The 22,074-nt window shown below is 40.6% G+C and overlaps 1 protein-coding gene across 1 annotated transcript in view; it reads left to right on the top strand.

The window, feature by feature from the left end:
• Positions 1–22,074, top strand: part of LOC122787540 (multidrug and toxin extrusion protein 1-like) — a 1,007,044-nt gene that overhangs the window by 760,573 nt on the left and 224,397 nt on the right. The window lies entirely within an intron of this gene.

The raw sequence follows: 22,074 nt of genomic DNA, 5'->3' as shown, positions 1-22,074 counted from the left end.
TGGTTCCGTAGTTCTTTGGTACCGTTAACCCTTTTATCGGTATTTTGTACGGGCCTACACCCTTACCATTTACTGCTATATTGAGTCAAATTTACCTGATTGTGACTAACGGTTGACATTTACCTGATTGTGACATTTACCTAATTGTGACTTTTTAACGGATTTGACTGTGTTTTGTTTCTAGACTTGTTTATTACCTACAATGTCTGAGAAGGCAAAGTCTGGTTTCAGCGTTGTCAGTGTGGCCAAAAATGTCGGTCACTGACAACCATAGTTCCTGTGTCTACTGCCTTGGCCCTCTCCACTTACAAGAGGATTGCTCCATTTGTCACTCTTTCAGTGGGAGGGTCATGACAGATAGGCGCAGGAAACTAATGGACAGGGGTCTGTTGAAACCAGCTTTCCAGGAGGCTTTGGATGCTTCTGACCAGGCATCGAAGTCCTCTAAGGAATCGAAGACGGAGCCCAAGTCATCGGCTCCGAGCTCTTCTTCTAAGGTTAGATCACGGTTCCACAGACTTGGGGCGAGTGTTCAACTGGTGTCGGTTCCTGAGCCTCGAGTCTTGGAACCGGTGATGGAGCTCCCTCGCCGGCCATATTGAGGTCGGCTCCGTCTTGGTTCCTTGACCCGTTCCTCCTCCAAACTTTCGGATGTCGATGTGGATCGTGTGGTGCAGAAGCTGCTGGAGCATTCGCCCTCTCTAAACTTATTTCGGTTTCCACCCAGCTGGTGTCGAAACTTGAAGGCCTTCCTGTATCTCCATCCATTCCTCCTCCGAGACCGATTCAGTCTTGGAGCCGGAAGAGGCTGATCTGCTGATTGTGGAGCCCTCGGGTCCAGAACCGTCCTTTTCTCGGTCTGTTCCCTCACCTCGACTCCGTCGGACCGGTACCGAGTCTCGGGCGACGGTCTGTTCTTGGTTCCGGGGCGAGAGTCGAACCGGCGTGTCGGTTCCGACTCTCCCCTCGGGCCTCGACGCGGATCGATTCGGCTCCGTCCTCGGGTCGATGCCTTCGTGCCCGTGTCGGGATTCTTCCCATTTCTTGAGCCGGGGATTCTTGATCGGGACCGGGGCGTTCGACCTGATGAGGAAGGTGTTGTCTACCCAGACAACCACATCAGTGGAAGCAGTTTCTCCTCCCCATAAAGGGCCTTTGTCTTCATCTGCACCCACGGCCACATCCAAGCGTCGGGCACCAGTGTCTCAGCCACCCTGGAGGGTGCCCCTCTTCCTCCGAGGCTTCTTGGATGCTCCCCACGAGGAAGTCCCTAGGAAGAGACTGTGTAAGAGGAGACACTTGGATTCTCCACAAGAATCCATAACATCTGATACTGACTTAGATGAGTCAGAAGGGTCCCCTAAGTCACCTTCAGAAGATGTCTCTTTTCAGACATTTTGGAGATCCTGAAGCAGAGAGGTGACTGGCAGTCCCTTCCCCTTCTGAGGATGAGTCAGTTCTGCTGAAGGCATTTGGTGCTCGCCCTTCCTCCTCCTGGGTCACTCCGCCCTTGACGAACTAATGGAACTTATTGCTCGAAGGCGTGGGGCTCCTGACACAGTGGAACCTGTTCCTAGGAAACCGAACAAGTACATCACAGCACCTCAGGATAAGTCCTACCTTACTAAAGGAGTTCCAGTAGGCGCTATGGTGGTGGCTGCAGCCACGAAAAGGAGATGTCGGAGTCTTCTTCATCTGTCCATCCGCCTAATAAAGATTCTAGAGCGATGGATAGATATGGGAGCGCATTTTCAGTTCAGCGGCTTTTCCATGCGGTCCCTGAACTATTTGACCCATTTTACACGTCTGCAGAGGGATCTAGTCAAAGAGTTGGGAGATACCCTCCAGGGTTCTACAGATGCAGCTGTCTCAGAGAAAGTGACAGCGCAACTTAATACTAACATCGATTGTTAACTCGTCCATGAGGCTGATTTCCTATGCAGCGAAGGTTCGAGTAGGGCAGCAATTTCAGCGATTGCTCTTCGTAGACAATCCTGGATGCGCCTATGCTCCTTTGCGGAAGCCTTCAAGTCTTCCTTTACAAGCGCCCCATTTGACGGTGCCACTCTTTTTGGCCCCAAGGCAAAGGAGACCCTTACCGGTGTGAACAAGAGGGAAAGACTCTGTCTGCTGTCGAGTCCGTTTTCCACCCCAACCAGACCCGTACCACAATGGGCAACGGGGTGGGAAAATGTGGTTTCGGAAACAAAATCAGGGGTCTTTGCCGGGGACACAGGGTGATGCCCCCTCTAGAGGCAGAGGAGGGGGCAGAGGTGGAAGACGCCGCCCTGGCGGCAGAAGTCGCAACATCAAGGTGACAGGGATACACTCCCTGGTAAACCTTTCCAGCACTCCTGAGAGGAGGCCCGACTGTCCTGCTCTGGAGGCAGTCGGGGGTCGCTTAGCCTTTTACCCTCAGGCCTGGCAAGATATAACTACAGACAATTGGGTAAAAAGCGTAGTTACCAGAGGTTACACCATACCCTTTCTATCTTATCCCATTCCAAAGAAAAGACTCCCAGATGTACCGCCCCATCTGCGAGAGCCAGCAGCTTTAGAAATTTCAAAGCTGTTAGACAAAAGAGTCATCCAGCCAGTCCCAGCGGACCAGCAAGGATTCGGGACTTACTCAAGGTTCTTTTTAGTTCCAAAGAAAACAGGGGACTGGAGGCCCATTCTAGACCTGAGTCACCTCAATACTTTCGTCAAGAAAGAAAAGTTCCGAATGGTCACGCTTCAGTCGATCCTTCCATTTCTACAGAAGGACGAGTGGATGTGCTCAATAGATCTAGAGGATGCATACTACCACATCAAGATGGGCAGGGCTTCCAGGGATCATTTGCGCTTCCGGCTGGGAGCCAGTCACTTTCAATTTCGAGCCCTGCCCTTTGGTCTGACCTCAGCCCCCAGGGTCTTCACCAAATGCATGGCAGTGGTAGCGTCTCACTTGAGACGTCAGGGATTCCAGGTGTTTCCATATCTGGACGACTGGCTCCTTTCAGCCACCACCCGGCGTCAACTACTGCAGGCCAGAGACTATGTTCTTCAACTGTGTGTTCACCTAGGGATCTCCGTAAATTTCGGAAAATCCTTACTTCAGCCATCACAAAATATCTTGTTCATAGGAGCAGAGTTAAACACACGGCAGTTAACTCTGAGGCTTCCCACAGAAAGAATAGTATCGCTGCAAACTCACATACGTCTTTTGCTCTTGTCAAGGAAATCTCCTGCAAAACTAGTTCTGAAGGTGTTGGGCCTCATGTCAGCCTCCCTCATTGCAATTCCCCTGGGAAGGCTGCACATGAGAGTTCTTCAATGGCTACTGTTTGCTCAATGGTCATTTCAACAGCTACCTCTAACACACGAGATTCTCATAACAAGGACTTGCAAAACACATCTAAACTGGTGGCTCCAAACGTGCAACCTTTCCCAGGGGAGGCAGTTTGTGCTACCCACGCCTACAGTTACGGTGACCACGGACGCTTCCCTGATAGGGTGGGGGGGCATCTTTCAGGGACAGACAGTCCAAGGCGAATGGACCAATTTGGAGTACAATCTGCACATCAATGTACTAGAGTTGAGGGCAGTGTTTCTAGCGTTGCAACACTTTGCTCCCCTTCTTCCTCTAGGGACTATTGCAGTTCAGACGGACAACATGTCGGTAGTCTGGTACATAAACAAGGGGGAACCAGGTCCTATCAACTATGCAGAGAGGCCATGAGAATTTGGCAGTGGGCAGAGTCCACGGGTCGCTTTCTAATAGCAACGCACATCCCGGGGTCATCCAACGTCATAGCCGACAAGCTGAGCAGAGCAATTCTGCTACCACAGTGGTCTCTGAAACAGTCAGTGGCGAAAAGGATTTTTCGCACATGGGGCCAGCCTTCCTGCGACCTGTTTGCGGCTCCAATGAGCGCCAAATGCAGGAGCTACTTTGCGCTATTACGCCTCCAGGGAAGTCCCCAGGGGCGCACTGGTTTCTGATTGGCCCCGGGACTCCTGTCGCATTTCCTCCATTTCCTCTGATACGAAATTTCTCCAGAAAGCCAGGAACCTTCACAGGACGATAATTCTCATTGCTCCATTCTGGCCTCGTCAAATTTGGTTTCCCTCCTGAAAACTCACTGCATTCGGGGACCCTGGATTCTGGACCCAGAGCCGGATCTGTTGACTCACTCGTCAGGGTTCCCCATCCCGCTCCTGTCACTCCATCTAGCAGCTTGGCTGCTCCAATTCCCAACTTAGCCAGGTCTGATCTCTTGTCACCAGCAGTTCAGAATATATTAGTGGCTTCGCATAAGGCTTCCACTACTAGAACATATACTAGCAAATGGAAACGGTTTGTATTCTGGGCGAATACACACCACGTTGATCCCTTTACAGCTCCTTTGAATAAGATTTTAGAGTTCTTGACAGATTTATTTCATCAGGGTGCTTCTCCTGCTACTTTAAGAGTTCAATTGGCTGCCATTTCAAATTTCCATGTGGAAGAGTGTGGAGCTGCTATCATGGCTCACAGACTTTGTAAAGCCTTCTTAAAAGGAGTTTTTCATATTAGACCTCCGGTCAGATCTCCTACGTCACCTTGGAGTCTAAACTTGTTGCTATCTAAATTAATGTTGCCCCCCTTTGAACCTGCTTCTTCTTGCCCATTAAAATTTTTGTCCTGGAAAACTCTCTTTCTGGTAGCCATTACTTCTGCTAGGCAGTGTCTGAACTTCAGGCTCTCTCCATCAAGCACCCTTATTTGATCTTTCACTCTGACAGAGTTTCTCTTGAACCAATTCATCCTTCCTCCCTAAAGTGTGTTCTATTAACAATATTAATCAGTCCATTGAATTACCCACTTTCTTCAAAAACCACTCCAACAAAATGGAGTATATGTTACACAAATTGGATGTTCACAGACAGCTAAGGTTTTATTTGGATAGAACAAAAGATCACAGGAAAACAGATCAACTCTTTGTGGCTTTTGCTGATAGCAGGAAAGGACTTGCAGTTACCAAAAGAACTCTTTCAAAGTGGTTATCTGATTGTATAATCTATGTATACGATTCTGCAAATCAACCCCTTCTAAACAAACCCAAAGGACATTCCACAAGATCAATATCTACGTCTTTGGCTCATGCAGCTCGCCTACCTCTGGATGCTATTTGTGCGGCTGCTACCTGGTCTAAGCCACATACATTTATTTCTCATTATAAAGTAGATAAGGTTTCTAGGGACAGAGCAACCTTTGGTTCCACTGTGCTCAAGAACGTCCTCCCGTGAGTTCCTCAGGATTTAGGAGCTAGGGTCGCTACCCATGTGTAAGAACAAACAGCGAGATTGAACACTATCACATATAGAAGTTATGTACTCACCATAACGTTCCATGTGGAGTGTTCATCTCGCCTTTGTTCTGATCCCTCCACCCTTAGGAGGAACGTTCTTTGATGCCTGGCGGTAGCATTGTTACTACTGTCTTATTCTCTGTACATAGTTGGTATACACATATACTTATATGTGTCTGTTATGTATGTATACATGTATGGCATGAATGTTCTGTTATGTAGATTGGTTTGCTTGCAAACTAGATCTGAGGTAAAGGCAGAGGGGGATTGTGGGTATTAGATTGTCTCGAGCTTCTTCTCGATGCAGAGCTTGCAAGAGGCCGGCACGGAGCCGAGGATCGGCTCCGAACCCATGTGTAAGAACAAAGGCGAGATGAACACTCCACATGGAACGTTATGGTGAGTACATAACTTCTATTTCGTCCCTATCTAACATATAAATAGCAATTCATGAGTGCTAAGAGGCATATATATTAAATACATTAGAAAAAACTACATATGACTAGATATATATATAAATGTAAATATAAACCTAGATAAATATATAGCCCATTCAATGGTCGTTATTAACTTGAGCAATCATGGAGTGCTAGGTGCTAAATATATATGGACTAAACCATTATTACTGGTACTGTACCATATCGATATATATATATATATATATACAATCCATTAAACCAACATATAACAGTATATAAGAAAAGAATATATACCTGTAGATATATAAAACCATATGTATATATAGAAAGAATCAATAAATATATATATATATTAAAAACTGTACAATTATTATATCTAAAACATATAGTGTATATATTAACATAAGTCTGTATTAAATTGTGCAAAATATCTAATTTGTGTTTGTTATACCACAAACACTACAGTGTTTATTGTAGATACAATTCGTTTGATGCCACCATGAAGCTCATAAACAAATATACAAGTATGATTATTCGCCCATATCCATAGAATGATGAATCTCCTACAAATCATCATGTATAATCTACATAAACCAACAATATTAACCAATGTACCTTTTCATGCTGAACTTATCGTAGCATGGGTGCCATAGGAACATACTGGTTTAGCCCAGGTGGATGATGTGCTCTCATCCTTAAAATCCAGTATAGTTCCTTTTGTTCCAGGATATTCACCATCTCACCTCCATTCCTATCTTTTTCAATTACTTGTAGTATCCTGAACTTAAAGCTATGTGATGTATGTTGCTTTATGTGCTTAGCCAATGCGTTGGTTTCATTATTTTTCTTTATGTCATATATGTGATTGTAGATTCTTTTCCTAAATTCTCTTTTCGTGAGTCCTATGTAGAATGCTGTACAATTTTCACATGTTGCTAAATATATAACATTACAAGTATTGCAAGAGGCATAAAAATGGGGTTTAAATTCATATTTCAGAGTTGGATGCACAAACTCTTGAACCCTTGTAATAAACTGACACATATTACATCTATTGCATGCAAATGTTCCTTTATTATCCAATTCTGGAGCTAAATGCATCCCTTTCTTATGTGTCTTACATAACAACTTCAGGTTTTTGTTATTTCTATATATGAATCTGGGTGTTTCTCCTATTAATTTCATTGTCTTCTCATCTACAGTCAATACCGACCAATGTTGTTCTATAATCTGTGTAATTCTCTTGTTATCATTAGTGTATGTGGTCAAGAACTGTATCCTTTCTTGAAATTTGGAATTAAATGGTTAATGGTTTAGTCCATATATATTTAGCACCTAGCACTCCATGATTGCTCAAGTTAATAACGACCATTTAATGGGCTATATATTTATCTAGGTTTATATTTACATTTATATATATATCTAGTCATATGTAGTTTTTTCTAATGTATTTAATATATATGCCTCTTAGCACTCATGAATTGTTATTTATATGTTAGATAGGGACGAATATATGTTTACAAGATCTGCACGATGCACTTTATGTGTTTATACATGTTTAGTTGTTTACATATTTATGTGCTACTTAATATATATCGAGCCATATCTATAGATTGGTCAACATGATTCGATATATATGTTAGTTAGGGATTAACATATGTTTACAAGATTTGCACCATGCACTTTATTTGTTTAAATATGTGGATATATGGTTATATGCAGATTTTTGCATATATATATAAAATACATACTATATATCCTACTTGTTATACATGCAGGTACATAGATATATGCATACCTTAGTATGCATATACAGGTATTCACATTGTATATATATATTTATTGATATTTATTGATATATTATTATTCTTCAGTTTATTTAGAAATGGTAATTAATAAGTGTATATATTTTGATTACACATAATATGAGAGAATTAGACAGAATGAAGAGGTAGCTAATGAGATATATGACTTGAATAAGTGTTGGGTACAAAGGGAAGTGATTTGAGATCTATTAATATATATGTTCATAGCTAGACTATGTTATTTTTATTTTTGTTTATTTTTGTTTATTTTCTTTATCTTTCTTTATTTTTTCTTTATTTTGATGTTTATTCATATATGTATTTTGCATTCTGCATTTTAACTAAATATTACTGATGTTTAATATATATACCCAAGTATATGTTATGTATACAGATATATAACATTGTAAAATAGATCACAGGGTGTATTAAACTAAACATAGTGCTATTGCAACTTTAAGAAATAGCTACGCTGCTCAACAGAGACAGCTGTTTTCAATTAGCAATTTAATTATATTAATTAGATGAATGCATACACTATATAAACTGAGCTGCTACATTGTATATTGAAATCTGATGAAGCGTATTTTAGATGGAAAGCGCTCATTTCGTAGTTCTATATTTTATGGAATAAAGAAGAAGTTGTTTTATCCTGGACTGAGTTTGTCTCTGTGGAAATAGAACTGAAGTAGCCGTTTTGTCCTGGTTCACTTGTGTTTCTTATTTGCATTTCTTGGTTCGTGACAAGTGTTCCGGATTCAGGTGAACGGTTTTTGTGTTCTTTTGGGTGGAAATTTTATAACAGTAGTAGGAGAAGATTTAATTCCAAATTTCAAGAAAGGATACAGTTCTTGACCACATACACTAATGATAACAAGAGAATTACACAGATTATAGAACAACATTGGTCGGTATTGACTGTAGATGAGAAGACAATGAAATTAATAGGAGAAACACCCAGATTCATATATAGAAATAACAAAAACCTGAAAAGGTTGTTATGTAAGACACATAAGAAAGGGATGCATTTAGCTCCAGAATTGGATAATAAAGGAACATTTGCATGCAATAGATGTAATATGTGTCAGTTTATTACAAGGGTTCAAGAGTTTGTGCATCCAACTCTGAAATATGAATTTAAACCCCATTTTATGCCTCTTGCAATACTTGTAATGTTATATATTTAGCAACATGTGAAAATTGTACAGCATTCTACATAGGACTCACGAAAAGAGAATTTAGGAAAAGAATCTACAATCACATATATGACATAAAGAAAAATAATGAAACCAACGCATTGGCTAAGCACATAAAGCAACATACATCACATAGCTTTAAGTTCAGGATACTACAAGTAATTGAAAAAGATAGGAATGGAGGTGAGATGGTGAATATCCTGGAACAAAAGGAACTATACTGGATTTTAAGGATGAGAGCATCATCCACCTGGGCTAAACCAGTATGTTCCTATGGCACCCATGCTACGATAAGTTCAGCATGAAAAGGTACATTGGTTAATATTGTTGGTTTATGTAGATTTATACATGATGATTTGTAGGAGATTCATCATTCTATGGATATGGGCGAATAATCATACTTGTATATTTGTTTATGAGCTTCATGGTGGCATCAAACGAATTGTATCTACAATAAACACTGTAGTGTTTGTGGTATAACAAACACAAATTAGATATTTTGCACAATTTAATACAGACTTATGTTAATATGTACACTATATGTTTTAGATATAATAATTGTACAGTTTTTAATATATATATATTTATTGATTCTTTCTATATATACATATGGTTTTATATATCTACAGGTATATATTCTTTTCTTATATACTGTTATATGTTGGTTTAATGGAATGTATATATATATATATATATATCGATATGGTACAGTACCAGTAATAATGGTTTAGTCCATATATATTTAGCACCTAGCACTCCATGATTGCTCAAGTTAATAACGACCATTTAATGGGCTATATATTTATCTAGGTTTATATTTACATTTATATATATATCTAGTCATATGTAGTTTTTAATATATATGCCTCTTAGCACTCATGAATTGTTATTTATATGTTAGATAGGGACGAATATATGTTTACAAGATCTGCACGATGCACTTTATGTGTTTATACATGTTTAGTTGTTTACATATTTATGTGCTACTTAATATATATCGAGCCATATCTATAGATTGGTCAACATGATTCGATATATATGTTAGTTAGGGATTAACATATGTTTACAAGATTTGCACCATGCACTTTATTTGTTTAAATATGTGGATATATGTATATGCAGATTTTTGCATATATATATATATAAAATACATACCATATATCTTACATGTTATACATGTAGGTACATAGATATATGCATACCTTAGTATGCATATATAGGTATTCACATTGTATATATATATTTATTGATATATTATTATTCTTCAGTTTATTTAGAAATGGTAATTAATAAGTGTATATATTTTGATTACACATAATATGAGAGAATTAGACAGAATGAAGAGGTAGCTAATGAGATATATGACTTGAATAAGTGTTGGGTACAAAGGGAAGTGATTTGAGATCTATTAATATATATGTTCATAGCTAGACTATGTTATTTTTATTTTTGTTTATTTTTGTTTATTTTTCTTTATCATTATTTATTTTTCTTTATTTTGATGTTTATTCATATATGTATTTTGCATTCTGCATTTTAACTAAATATTACTGATGTTTAATATATATACCCAAGTATATGTTATGTATACAGATATATAACATTGTAAAATAGATCACAGGGTGTATTAAACTAAACATAGTGCTATTGCAACTTTAAGAAATAGCTACGCTGCTCAACAGAGACAGCTGTTTTCAATTAGCAATTTAATTATATTAATTAGATGAATGCATACACTATATAAACTGAGCTGCTATATTGTATATTGAAATCTGATGAAGCGTATTTTAGATACGTGAAAGCGCTCATTTCGTAGTTCTATATTTTATGGAATAAAGAAGAAGTTGTTTTATCCTGGACTGAGTTTGTCTCTGTGGAAATAGAACTGAAGTAGCCGTTTTGTCCTGGTTCACTTGTGTTTCTTATTTGCATTTCTTGGTTCGTGACAAGTGTTCCGGATTCAGGTGAACGGTTTTTGTGTTCTTTTGGCTGCATATTTTAAATACTGTAGTTTGTTTTCTTTTACCTTGTGTTTTACTTGCATTCTGCTTTAACAGCATATTAAAACTTCAAAAGAGACCACAGCTCTCTCTCTTCTGAGTCAGGCAGAAATTAGAACCGATCAATTAAGGACTCATTCATAAGATTGAAGAGGTCACTTAAGGTTAATCACTTGTTAACTGAGGGGTACAGCTAGGAACTAAACCTTCTTTTTAAGGGGTGAAAAAAAAACATTTCAGAGCTTTACCAGAAAGGGTCATCCAGAATCTGCTACACTTTGCTGTAAAGGAAAGGTTAGTTTGCTTTAATTTTTTTGTATTTTACATATTTTAAATACTGTAGTTTGTTTTCTTTACCTTGTGTTTTACTTGCATTCAGCTTTAACAGCATATTAAAACTTCAAAACAGACCACAGCTCTCTCTCTCTTCTGAGTCAGGCAGAAATTAGAACTGATCAATTAAGGACTCATTCATAAGATAGAAGAGGTCACTTAAAATTAATCATTTAACTGAGGGGTAGAGCTAGGAACTAAACTTTTTATTTAAGGGGTAAAATAAAACATTTCAGAGCTTTACCAGAAAGGCTCATCCAGACTCTACTACACTTTGCTGTGAAGGAAAGGTTAGTTTGCTTTTATTTAGTTTATGTAGTTTTTCTTTACCTTGTGTTTTACTTGCATTCTGCTTTAACAGCATATTAAAACTTCAAAAGAGACCACAGCTCTCTCTCTTCTGAGTCAGGCAGAAATTAGAACTGATCTATTAAGGACTCATTCATAAGATAGAAGAGGTCACTTAAGGTGAATCATTTGTTAATTGAGGGGTAGAACTAGGAACTAATCCGTCTATTTAAGGGGTAAAATAAAACATTTCAGAGTTTTACCAGAAAGGCTCGTCTGGACTCTGCTACACTTTGCTGTGAAGGAAAGGTTAGTTTGCTTTTATTTAGTTTATGTAGTTTGTTTTCTTTACCTTGTGTTTTACTTGCATTCTGCTTTAACAGCATATTAAAACTTCAAAAGAGACCACAGCTCCCTCTCTCTTCTGAGTCGGGCAGAAATTAGAACCGAGTCAGGCAGAAATTAGAACTGATCAATTAAGGACTCATTCATAAGATAGAAGAGGTCACTTAAGGTGAATCATTTGTTAACTGAGGGGTAGAGCTAGGAACTAAACCGTCTATTTAAGGGATAAAATAAAACATTTCAGAGCTTTACCAGAAAGGCTCATCCAGACTCTGCTGCACTTTGCTGTGAAGGAAAGGTTAGTTTGTTTTTATTTTTTGTATTTTATATATTTTAAATACTGTAGTTTGTTTTCTTTACCTTGTGTTTTACTTGCATTCTGCTTTAACAGCATATTAAAACTTGAAGAGAGAGCACAGCTCTCTCTCTCTTCTGAGTCAGGCAGAAATTAGAACTGAGTCCGGCAGAAATTAGAACTGATCAGTTAAGGACTCATTCATAAGATAGAAAAGGTCACTTAAGGTTAATCATTTGTTAACTGAGGGGTAGAGCTAGGAACTAAACCTTCTATTTAAGGGGTAAGATAAAACATTTCAGAGCTTTACCAGAAAGGCTCATCCAGACTCTGCTACACTTTGCTGTGAAGGAAAGGTTAGATTGCTTTTATTTAGTTTATGTAGTTTGTTTTACCTTGTGTTTTACTTGCATTCTGCTTTAACAGCATAATAAAACTTCAAGAGAGACCACAGCTCTCTCTCTCTTCTGAGTCAGTCAGAAATTAGAACCGATCAATTAAGGACTCATTCATAAGATAGAAGAGGTCACTTAAGGTTAATCATTTGTTAACTGAGGGGTAGAGCTAGGAACTAAACCTTCTTTTTAAGGGGTGAAAAAAAAAACATTTCAGAGCTTTACCAGAAAGGCTCATCCAGAATCTGCTACACTTTGCTGTAAAGGAAAGGTTAGTTTGCTTTCATTTTTTGTATTTTGTATATTTTAAATACTGTAGTTTGTTTTCTTTACCTTGTGTTTTACTTGCATTCTGCTTTAACAGCATATTAAAACTTCAAAGAGACCACAGCTCTCTCTCTCTTCTGAGTCAGGCAGAAATTAGAACTGATCAATTAAGGACTCATTCATAAGATTGAAGAGGTCACTTAAGGTTAATCATTTGTTAACTGAGGGGTAGAGCTAGGAACTAAACCTTCTTTTTAAGGGGTGAAAAAAAAAAACATTTCAGAGCTTTACCAGAAAGGCTCATCCAGAATCTGCTACACTTTGCTGTAAAGGAAAGGTTAGTTTGCTTTTATTTAGTATGTAGTTTGTTTGTTTCTTTTTTTGTTTTTTTACCTGTCTTTTTTAACAATTCAAGTTAACTTCAAAGACAACAGCTCTCTCTCTCTCTCTTCTGAGCTGTAAAGGATTTTTTTGTATTTTGTATATTTTAAATACTGTAGTTTGTTTTCTTTACCTTGTGTTTTACTTGCATTCTGCTTTAACAGCATATTAAAACTTCAAAACAGACCACAGCTCTCTATCTCTTCTGAGTCAGGCAGAAATTAGAACTGATCAATTAAGGACTCATTCATAAGACAGAAGAGGTCACTTAAAATTAATCATTTAACTGAGGGGTAGAGCTAGGAACTAAACCTTTTATTTAAGGGGTAAAATAAAACATTTCAGAGCTTTACCAGAAAGGCTCATCCAGACTCTACTACACTTTGCTGTGAAGGAAAGGTTAGTTTGCTTTTATTTAGTTTATGTAGTTTTTCTTTACCTTGTGTTTTACTTGCATTCTGCTTTAACAGCATATTAAACTTCAAAAGAGACCACAGCTCCCTCTCTTCTGAGTCAGGCAGAAATTAGAACTGATCCATTAAGGACTCATTCATAAGATAGAAGAGGTCACTTAAGGTGAATCATTTGTTAACTGAGGGGTAGAACTAGGAACTAAACAGTCTATTTAAGGGGTAAAATTAAATATTTCAGAGCTTTACCAGAAAGGCTCATCCAGACTCTGCTACACTTTGCTGTGAAGGAAAGGTCAGTTTGCTTTTATTTAGTTTATGCAGTTTGTTTTACCTTGTGTTTTACTTGCATTCTGCTTTAACAGCATAATAAAACTTCAAGAGAGACCACAGCTCTCTCTCTCTCTCTTCTGAGTCAGGCAGAATTTTTTCCCCACCCTCCCACCCAGTTACAGTTGTCTTGTTAAATACCACTGTCTTTCTAGTTGCCTGCCTCTTATGGTAATCTGACCATATATCTCATTTCCTCTCTACTTTCACTGGCTTGTGTGAGTAATCACAAAATGAAAAAACCCTCCCCTTCAACTATTTAAATTTATTGGCCATCCTACTATATTCCATAGTACCAGAATACAAAAGTGACCACCCCTTTCAACCCATCTTGCTGTTTTAGAAATAGTAACTCTCCACTAAACCTTAACTTTTTAAAAAGGTAAATCTTAAGTTACCTACTTTCCCATCTAGCTTCTCTAGTGCACACTGCAGTGTGCATTTTTTTTTCATCATACCTTTAAGCATCCATGTGACTAGCACTTTCTCTAATACCTGCTGGAAAGCACTAGGAAGCCTTAAACTGATACCAGCACTCAACTCTCCTTGTTAATAAGGAGAAATTAATAGCAGGCACTAACTGTCTGTCTTTCGGCTTTTCCCGGTTAGGGGTCACCACTGCGGAACTCCGGTCAACTAATGATTGGCAGTAGATTTTTTACATGCTGGCTTGCCGGGCCTAACGCACAACCTTCAACGAAGGAACACCCATTCACGCATGTCGACACACAGAAGACGCTCTAACTGAGAATCAAACGTGCAATGTCTAACTGTGAGACGACAACGCTACTGCAGCATCACCACCGCAGCAGGCACTAAACAGCCTATAATCGCAAAGTACCTTGCTAAGGTAAGGGAAAACAGCTCCTGTAGTTCACAAAAAAAAAAAACAGCACCAAACCAAGCATGTCCAAGGGTCAACTTCCGGTGATTTCTCCTGTCCACCTGGTGAATCTGCGCATACTGGGGCAATGCAGCAATTGCCTCATGTACACAGACAACCCTCTCCTCCTACCACCCAACACTACAACCTGTGAGCGATGCACTTACATAGCCAAAATGGAAGCAAAGCTCTCTCCACCCAAGATTGTGCTAGACAGTCAAGAGGGGAAGGTTAACACCCACACTACACCTCAAGCAACAGTTAGCCCTTCTAAACCCACACCAACAACACCCACATATAGCAACACTAAATCCACATATGCAGAGGCCCTTAACTGTAACCTGCTCAAGCAACAAGGACCTCTGAAGCTGAAACGCAAACAAACACCAATCACAACCAAAGTGTCACATAGTTCACAACACCAGTGTGTCACCCAGCAAAAGCCCCTAAGGCAAGACAATGTACCTAACACTTTAGTCATAGGTGACTCTATAGTCTGGCACACTGATGTCCCTCTCACTAGGTTGAACAAGGAGAAAATTACAGTCAGCTGCATGTCGGGTGCCAGGATCCGCCACATAATGCATGCACTCAAGTCACTCCACAACAAGTACAAATATGACTCTGTCATTGTCCATGTTGGAGTGAATGACTTGAGATGTACCTCCCTGGGCTACATGAAAAGAGACATGGAAGAGCTCTTGGATCATGTGGCCCATGCAGGTATGACCCTAGCCCTGAGTAGCATCCTGCCTTCGCCCAGAATGATACCACAATATAAGGACAAAATGACTGACTTCAACAATTGGCTAAGCTTCTGGTGTCATTCAAAGGGAATCCAGTATCTGTTTGCCTGAGACGACATGACTGACAGACCACAATGCTTTGCCAGAGATGATCTGCACCTGTCACCCCTGGGATTCAGGTTACTGGCTAAGGCTCTTGCCACCCCTATAGTGCCTTTTTTAGGCAAAGGTACAAGCACGCAAAATCTGAAGGTAATGCTACTCAATGCTAGAAGTCTAAACCTCAAAATGCACTCTCTCGAGGCACTCCTAAAAATGAAGAACATTGATATCTGTGCAGTAACTGAGACCTGGTTCAAGGCTCCAGAGAGCACCTATACAATACCAGGCTACAACTCTTACCACACTTTTCGGCCACCAAAGCAAGACCGTAACACTAAAGGTGGAGAAGGGTCAATATTCACCAAGGATATTCACACCACCAGGCTAGTTGCCTAACACAATGCATCTGAAATTTTCCAGGTGCAACTAACACTAGGTAAGACTGCAATCCAAATTGTAGCTTGCTACAGATCCCCCGCCATACCCCAAGATTCTCACTACACCTTTCTAAACATACTGGAAAATATTAAGATAGAACCAAACACCCTAATACTGGGTGAGTTTAACTACCCTGCCATTAACTCGGAAAACTACTCATGTACCAACACCTTTGCCCAACGGTTCTTGGAATTCATAAATTCCAATGCCCTGGATCAACTAATCCATAGTCCCACCAGGGGCTCCAATATCCTAGACCTGGTCATTACCAACATGGGAAATCGATGTTCTACACTTATGGTCACCCCTTCGTTAGTCAGGTCTGACCATAAGCTAATCACCCTTAACATCCACATCCCACCCCCACTCCCCAGTAAGGAAACCTCCATAAAAAAACTTCTCCAAAGCCAACTTCATGCTACTCATGTCAGAAGTGACAATCTTTATGACACCCATGCAGACGGAACTGAAAGTTCAACTGCTGGATCCTACTCTAAGGCACTGTACGAGCACATCCACTCATGCATGAATCGTGCCATCCCAAATAGAACCAAGATGCTCTCATCCAAAAAAAGGAAGCAAATCTGGTGGTCCACTGCCATAAACAAACTTTACAACAGAAGGAAGAAACTGTTGCAGAAAAGAGGAAAATCCCAGGATGCAAAAAACTTCCTTACCAGCCTCAGTAAGAAACTGAGATCCCTCATAAAATCCTCCAAAGCTAGTTACGAAAACAAAATTGCCAAAGATTCCCAAGACAACCACAAGGCATTCTATAACTATGTCAAGAATCTAAATGACAATGCTCAGATCTGCTCCCAAGGATATTGCCAATATCCTGGCAGATCGATTCAGTGCCAACTTCACCCCCCTCTCACCCCCTAAATGCCCCATCTCAATACCAGAAGATTGCCAAATGCCGGTAATAACGGCCACACAGGTAAAAAACGCACTCTCCAAACCACAGCATCCATGGGCCAGATGCCATCCCAGGCTGCGTACTACATGAAGTACAATATGAACTGGCACCTCACCTAAGTGTCATGTTTAATCATAGCCTCACTTCAGGTTTCGTGCCCACTTATCCCACTCCACAAGGGGGGATCCACCTTGAATCCCGGAAACTACCGTCTCATCAGTCTGACAAGCTTTATCTACAAGGCCATGGAGCGTATTATCATGGAACTTATAAACAAAGACATTGGCAACCTTCAAACACTGGACCCCACCCAGTTTGGGTTCGTGAAGGGCCGATCTTGTCTCCTGAACCTGATTGACTTCTTCGAATCAGTCTCCAGAGCCGTGGACAAGGGTAAGGTGGTCCACACAGCCCATCTAGACCTTGCCAAGGCCTTTGACACCATCCCTCACTCTGGAATCATAGATAAACTTACTAAGCTGGGCATTAATCCCTGCATCACCCAATGGGTTGCTAACTGGCTTCCTGATAGAACCCACACTGTAAAAGTAGCCGACTCCAAATCCAGCTCCAGACAAGTGACAAGTGGAGTACCTCAGGGTTCAGTCCTGGGACCGCTCTTGTTTGGCATCTACTTCTCTGAAGTACAGGCCAACACTAAGGGACTCTGGATAATAAAGTTCGCAGATGACTGCAAACTGGGAGCCATTATTGAATCCCTAAATGATGTGGATACTCTACAAAAGGGCCTTACAGAAACAGATGCTTGGTGCCAGAGCCATGGACTCAAGCTCAATGTCAAGAAATGTATAGTTATCCCCTTTGGGAAAAAACATGTATCCATGAATTACCATATAGGTGGTAGTACACTAAACACCAAAAGTGTGATAAGAGACTTAGGGACACAGGTGGACAGTGGTCTCACCTTCGATAACCACATTGCCACAACAGTCAGGAAATCCTTCTATGCGGCACACCTCATCACTAAGGACTTTTCATCCAGAAAAAAGGAGGTCATTGTCCTACTGTACTCATCCCTCATTAGACCCATATAGAATACAACTCCCCGTTTGGTATGTACCTCTCAAGACATCTGCAACAACTGGAAAGGCCGCAGAAATACCTCACTAAAAGAGTCACAGGCCTAAAGCAGATGCCCTACGCTGACCGCCTTAAAAAACTCCAGCTATACTCTGTCGCATATTGTCTACTCAGAGGTGATCTCTGCTTAACATACAAGGCTATGTCAAACCCAGAGCTGTTGGACATGCTACACTTAAAGAAATCCCAATCCCTCAGAGCCACACGCGCCAGGGATCTAAACCTTGTCATCACAATAAACAAAACATGCTGGAGGGATAGTTTCCTGACCCAGAGACTCCCCAGACTCTGGAACAGATTGCCCATACATGTCAAGCAGACTGCCTCTTTGGCCCTCTTCAAAAGGAACCTTGACGATTGGATGGGAGAAAGGAAATTCACCCTGGGGATCACATCAGTCACCCTGCTAGACAGGGGTCCAGGGAAGTAAATAGTGTGGGAAGAAATAGCCAGGGAATTGTTATGGCTAGGCTTGTATAGGTCCTAGGGCTGATAGCCTAGTACCAACCTATGAACCTAAGATGCATTCAGGGCATATGGGCACCAAATCAAATGCATCTACATATCAACCAGAAAGAGATGCTAGCAGTTCAAAATGCCCTAACAGCCTTCAAGGACTTACTTCATCCAGGACAACTACTGATAAAGTCGGATAACACCACAGTCATGTGATATATAAACAAGCAAGGTGGCACACACTCATACCCCCTTTGCAGATTAACCATGGCACTGTGGGAGACAGCTTTGACCTACCAAATACATCTTCAAGCTCAATTCCTGCTAGGAAAACAAAACACTCTGGCAGACGATTTAAGCAGAAATCTTATGGATCCTCATGAGTGGAAACTAAATCCACAAGTCTTCAGCATGATAACAGAGAAATCGGGGCGCCCAGACATAGATCTATCTGCCTCTCCTCAGAATTATTAATTGAAAAGATTCTGCTCAAGGACTTATCACAGACAAGCATGGAAAGTGGACGCCCTATCCATCAGTTGGAAAAACCTATCAGTTTACGCCTTTCCTCCTGTGTCTCTGCTACCCAAGGTCCTCCTAAAAGTCAGACAAGAGAAGCCAAAGATGATATTGCCCCGGACTGGCCCCACCAATACTGGTACCTAATCCTAAGGAACTTGTCTCAATACCCAGCTTGGACCTTGCCTCAAAGACCACAACTACTGTCCCAGAAAAACAATCAGATCCTGCACAATCAGCTACAGACTTTTGGAACCTGGCAGCATGGCTAATCATGTAATCATACAAACACCTCTCAGTAAAGCTGTGATGGATGCCATTTTGGAATCCAGAAGGCCTAGTAGTAGAAAATCTTATACTGACAAATGGAAGAGATTCTGTACTTGGAATCAAGCACAAGGAACTGATACAGCAGAACCAAATATTCCTCAGATATTGCAATACTTAACTGAGATGACTGACAAAGGCCTATCTTTCTCATCAGTTAAAATCCATGCCTCTGCCATTTTGGCTCATTACAGTACAGAGCCACCAATCTTTTCTCATCCTTTGCTAAATCAGTATCTTAGAGGAGCGAAAAATTTAAAGCCTCCTAGAAGATCACCAATTACCTGCATGGGACCTCAATTATGTGTTGGAAAAGCTCACCCTACCTCCATTTGAACCAGCTGCTACCGCTGATATAAAGTTCTTATCATGGAAGACAGCTCTGCCACTAGCAATTACTTCAGCAAGAAGAGTTTCAGAGCTACAGGCCCTCATGGCTGTAGAGCCTTTTATCATATTTTACCCGGACAGGGTGTTGAGGACAAATCCTACATTTATGCCTAAGGTCGTTTCCATTGTGGCTCTTAACCAAACTATTCATCTGCCAACTTTTTATCCAAATCCGCAGAACAAAGAGGAGAGAATTCTGCATTCCTTGGACGTACACAGACAGCTAAGATTCTACTTAAGCAGGACTAAAGCTCTAAGAAAAACTGAGCAATTACTAGGGTCATATGCTGCAGGATCAGAAGGTAAGGCTATTTCAAAGCAGACAATTTCAAAGTGGATAAGCCACTGCATCCATTTCTGCTACTTACACCATGGTAAACCTGTGCCCAAGGGCATTAGGTCTCATTCCACCAGAGCTGCAGCTACTTCAGCAGCCTTTCTCAGAGGAGTACCAACCAAAGACATTCTAGAGGCTGCTACTTGGAGTTCTGTTCACACCTTTATAAAGCATTACCATTTGCCTCTCTACTCTAAGTCCAGGGCAGGCTTTGCCACTGCAGTGCTGCAGGGCCTTATAGCTGCAGCTAATGCTGTTTAGCTCCATCCTCCCAACCATAGCTTTGGGATACTACCCAAATGTAATGACTGCAACAGTGAAACACGAAGAACATAGTACAGTTGTGTACACTTACCATAACATGTAGATGTTCGAGTGTATTCACTGTTGCAGTCCAGGTTACCCTCCCGCCATCCCCCTGTCATTCTGAGGTTTATCTTTCCTTCTCTATCTTCTACAACCTATGTGGTGTATTTGCTTGTAGATGAAGGTAAAGTTTATATTGATGCATGTATATATGTGTGTGTATATATATATATATATATATATATATATATATATATATATATATATATATATATAACATTTTGCTACCTTTTTGGGGGCACCTGACATCATCGGGGGCAAGAAAAACTAAAGAAAATGGCGTTGGCTGCATGTTTTTTACCCCTGACGTCATGGAAGAGAAGACAGCAACTGACGCAGGACCCAAGACTTTGGATTTCAGGTCGACTGAGGGCAACCTGCCAGCAGATTACCCAAATTTAATGACTGCAACAGTGAATGCACTCGAACATCTACATTTATGGTAAGTGTACACAACTGTACTTTCTGGCTACTTAGCTTCTCCACATCAGTAGCTGCCAGTAATCCTCCTTAGTTGGGTGGGTTGATTAATATTTTATTTTATTAAAAACACAGTACATGAAAATGCATGAAAACATTAGCACATTATTCTATTTGACCCAGTGTTGATTGTTTCCATTTTCTGCATCTGTTGCAGTAGCTATGGATTATTTTTAATTCCAGACTTATTATTATACTATTATAGTCAATTTGGCAGCTATTTGTAACTTCTGTGAAGGTCCTGATTAAAGTTATTTAGCTTCATTAAAGCTGGGTAAAGCCTTAAGGTAGGGTCTTATTAATGCCCCTCCTATGAAGTCCAGTATCTTTTGGAATTTATACTGCGTTGATTTCCTTTAAGCTTATTTGGAAAGTCTTTTTTGGTTGCAAAATTCACATAGTTAAGAAGATCTTAGGATTAAAAGCATTGCCTGTAAAGTCCCACTAGTTGACGTTTCATAAATACAGTCCTGGGAATTCATTAAAGGTCCTAGCACAAGCTGTAAATACCCTTCCAGCTCAACATACCCATTTGTGATTCTGGAATGTGCTTCCTATGATGACGTAAGACCTCATTATTGGCTAATCTGCATGTTATTTCAGTCACAGTTACTACCACAATGTGCAGATCATGGCTGACCTGCATGTCACTGTAGTAACCTGCTGCTCTTGTAGGCAGTGAAATCCCCCCATTCAGTCTGTCATTCACACAACACACACACACACACACACACACACACACACACACACACACACAGCACAGTCCCTGTATTTGTCCCTAATCTCACATGCCTCCCCCCCCAATTCAAGCTGATACTTTGTGCCATGATGGTGTGGATGTATTTGTTGATGTTTAGTGTATCCCTCCATCCCTGATCCCCAGTACATTGTTGCTGCCATTAAGGCCTTTAAAGAGTCATCCCTGGTGGTCTAGCTATTCTCCCCGCCATCACCTTTATGAAGCGTGTGCCAGTATGGCACTTGTCCCTCGTGCCCAGAGGTTCCTTTCATCCCCTGACCTCCATATTACTGTTGGCGGCATTATGGCACCTTAGGATGTGTCCAGTGGTTCCTCCGTCCCTGTTATGCTGGTCTGTGCTTTAGGGCACTTTATGGAGCAGTCCTGGTGTTTGCTCTGCCATGTATCCCCTATCCCTCCATTCCTTGTAGTAATGGTGCTGGTACAGTACTGTAGAATGTATATCCCCCACCC

This window comes from Protopterus annectens, chromosome 13.part0 (assembly GCF_019279795.1).
Source record: "Protopterus annectens isolate FY-2018-M chromosome 13.part0, PAN1.0, whole genome shotgun sequence".
Classification (NCBI taxonomy): Eukaryota; Metazoa; Chordata; order Ceratodontiformes; family Protopteridae; genus Protopterus; species Protopterus annectens.
Note: the sequence above shows the minus strand (reverse complement) of the source record. Positions and strands in the feature narration are given on the sequence as shown.